This window comes from Lipotes vexillifer, unplaced genomic scaffold (assembly GCF_000442215.2).
Source record: "Lipotes vexillifer unplaced genomic scaffold, Lipotes_vexillifer_v1.1 scaffold543, whole genome shotgun sequence".
Classification (NCBI taxonomy): domain Eukaryota; kingdom Metazoa; phylum Chordata; class Mammalia; order Artiodactyla; family Lipotidae; genus Lipotes; species Lipotes vexillifer.
In genome coordinates this window covers 2,030,669-2,034,549 of record NW_006799055.1, presented here as the reverse complement: position 1 = coordinate 2,034,549, position 3,881 = coordinate 2,030,669, and positions in this window count along the sequence as shown.

The window sequence follows — 3,881 nt, the reverse complement described above, 5'->3', positions numbered from 1 at the left end:
GACAGAAAGCTGTACTTAAAAAAAAAAAAAATTCTGCTGGGGTTAGTCTGGAAGGTGAGCTTCAGCAGCCTTTTAAAGGAAGGAGAGGGAAGAATATGGTTTGATAGAAAGCAGTATAAAGGATCTGTTATCAATCAGGACGATTGCTATGTGATGGCCCTGCAGGGAAAGATCACCGGATAAGTCAGGTCACAATGGAAAACTCCTGTCGGGGTGCAGTGAGAGATGAGTTAGTTAAATGAAAGGAGGGGGGGGGATCAATTTTATATGAGCCCTTTAATTTAAAATGGGAATTGGGTGTTATTCTCACAGCAGCACAAGTTTTCACGCCATGGAAAAGCAGCAGAAATACTGAAACCTTGCCAGTGACATAGAAAAGTCTAAAGGGTGATTGAGGATTACTCCCCTATGGACAAAACCATTCCTGGGCACTTCTGTCTATGGAGTTTTAAAATAAAGTTTTGGAGAATTTGAATGATGCTATTAACATTTTAGGGGATGGATCATATTTCATATACATCAGGTTTATTTTTTCAATAATCATAAACATAATCCTAAAAAATCCCAGTGTTCCAGCAAACAGTAACCAAATGTCTTCAGTCAGTTACGACTGCAATGCTATACACACAGGTATCAGAAACATTTGATTACACCTCCAGATTTATGGTTAGCAATGGAAAAAGAGTCACTTTAAGGACTTTGCTCCGAATCACTCTCAATTATTCAAGGGATCATTAACCAATTTTGGTTAAAGTTCAAATGGCTCACAACCAGTTTATTCCCCGTGATAGGCAGCCTTTAAGATGGTCCCAAGGATCATCCCCAGCTCCTGGTGTATTAACCGCCTCCCTCCCCTGAGTGTAGGCTGGACCTAATCTAATGACTCACTTCTAGCACGTGGAAAATGGCAAGTGATAGGATGACGTTCGGGGATTAGGTTAGGAGATGATGGAGGCTTCCATCTTGCTTGCCCTCTCTTTGTCTCATTCAGGCTCTGAGGGAATCCACTCAGCTTCTCCACGGGGAGGTCCATCCACAAGGAACCAGTGTCTCTGGCCAAGAGCCAGTGAGGACTTAAGGGAGGCCTGACAGCAGCCTCACACATGTGCTCAGAAGGCCCCTCCCCCGCCCCCAGTTGGGCCTTGGGAGGACTGCCTCAGTGGGAGACGCTGAGCTGGAGGGGGAGGAGCGCACCTAAGCCACGCCCAGATTCCTGACCCTGAGGCTGTGAGGTAACAGTTGCTCCTTGTTTGAAGCTGCTAAATTTGGGGGGGCCGGTAATCTGTTAAGCAGCAATAGAGAACTAATACACTGCCGTTTCTTAGTCTATATTGAAACCTGAATAAGTGAATTGAGAAATGTAGGGGACTTTGGTCAAGCAGGAGATCATTAAATTCTCCTAAAGGAGAAAAAGTTGGAGTGTGTTGAAAACAAAGAACAATGAGAATTTATTAGTAATCGTATATCAAAATTATATTTTTATTCTAGCATCAATATAAAATTTCCTCTGGGCTGACCTTTTTTAATAGGATGAATGAATTCATGTTGATTCATCCACATTTCCATCTTTAGGCCCAGTAGCTCATATTTGTGTACTGGTTGCGATGTGATGTAACTGATGGCTAAAGAAGATGGGAAGAACAAATGGCTCAGTCTAACTGAAATTGAAGCCGTAGGCGTTCTTGAGATCAAGGGATAGAGGCAATCATCTTTGACTCTACCTTAGAGGTCTCCAGCACAGAGCTAATAGAGATAGAATGCAACCCACATATGTAATTTGAAATTTTCTAGTAGCTACATTAAAAATATATATATTTATTTATATTTCTATTATCTTATTTATATTTATTTATCTCGCTGCACTGGGTCTTAATTGCAGCACAGGGGATCCTCATTGCCTCGTGCGGGATCTAGTTCCCTGACCAGGGATCGAACCCAGGCCCCCTGCACTGGGATTGTGGAGTCTTAACCACTGAACCACCGGGAAGTCCCTAGTAGCCACATTTTTAAATGAAGAAGTAACCGGTGAAATTAATTTCAATAATTTTTATTTAACCCCAAATATCAAAAATATTATCATTTCAGTATGTGATCAATATAAAAATAACTTGATATTTTAGTGAGGTTTTTTTGTACTGAGTTTTCAAAATCCAGTGTGTATTTTACAGTTACAATGTATCTCAATTTGGATGCTAAATTTTTATTTATAAATACTCGAATTGTATTTGCATTTCATAAAATGTGGACTTGAAATAGTATATTTACACACCCAGATTGTTCCAAACATACTTCAAAGTTTTCTAATAACTGAATTGAGTATCATCAGTTCTTAAAAATAAGTTAATTAAAATTAAATACAGACATTTAAAAGTTTAATTCCTCAATTGCGCTGGCCATCTCAGTAAGCACAAGTGGCTGGTGGTCACCGAACTGCACAGCACAGCTCTGGTACAGGGTAGGCATTCAGTAAGTTGTTGCAGGGGGATTTCCATGGTGGTCCAGTGGTTAAGACTCCACGCTTCCAATGCAGGGGTCGCAGGTTTGAACCCTGGTCGGGGAACTAAGATCCCACATGCTGCGTGGCTAAAAAAAAAAAATTAGTCATGAGTTAAACCAAAAGACTGCCTGAAATTTCTTCCAGAAAAAAAGAATTGTTAGCAATAGTTATCAGTTTGTTAACAACCAGAGTATTTTCAGTTTCATGTGGTTTTACTTATATTAATAACCTGAAGACTGACAGCATTCTCTGCACAGTGGAATTTGAACTCTGAGTCATCAGAGAGTCCCTCTGAAATGTTTAAATTCTTTGATGACACTCATTTATTTGTATTTTTGATTCGTGATAATTTGGGGATTTAAAATTCTCCACTGTGGATGAAAACCAAAGCGACTAATGAATTATGAAGTCATTTTAAGAGTTAAAATGGCAATAACTTTTAAAAACACTTTGATAGGAATATTACCTTCCTATCAAAAAATCACTACATTGATTTTGCATATTTCTAAACCACACAGATCTCACCCCCTGCCCCCTCCCCCATACATTCCATCTTCCTCGGTTCCAGTGACGTAAGTCAGAAGTTTACATTTCAGATTGGGGTGCAGTGTACACCTTGATAAACTGCAAAAGACTGATAGTACACATATGCTATTTCTGGATATTTAACAGCAAGGAAGTACTGAATGGTCATCTTATCAGTTAAGTTACTTTCCTAAAGCTAAAGCTATTTCTTTCCTAAAGCTAAAGCTATTTCTGTCCTTCTGGTAAATAGGGAAAGGGGTCTGCACAAGCATTAATAGAACCTTAACAAGCTTAGGCTGAGTTTCCAAATAAAAGCAGAGGGTTAAGGCTTAGAAAATGTAGTGGGTCTTCGCTCTTTCCGCTCCCCCCTCTTTTTCCCCCTTCTTTCTTTCTTCTTTTCTCCACTCCTCTTTCTTCTTCTATTTTCTTTTCTTTCTTTTTTTTTTTTCTTCCTTTCTGAAATTAAAAACCAACCATCTAGAGCTGAGCTGGCCATGAAAGTTGAGGACATATATATTTGTCATAGTATCATTACTAGCTCCAAACTTTTTCCCCCTGAATGATAGAAAATCCCATCCACTCCGCTAGTTACTTACCTGATACTTGTGCATTTTTCATCTTTGACATTTTAATTATGTTTAGCCAGACAGATAAAATTTCTCAGCTTTCAGCAGGTAATTTATTTTCTGAGAAAAATGTTTGTTGATTTATGGGTTAGAGGTTCAAATTAAATAGGCAGACAGAATATTTTTCTTTTAAAAATCTAAATCTAAATTCCCAGAGTTTTTTGTTGTTTTGTTGTTTTTAAAGAAGTGGTATGTGGAAAAACCACAGACATTGACAGTTCTGAGTCAGAAAG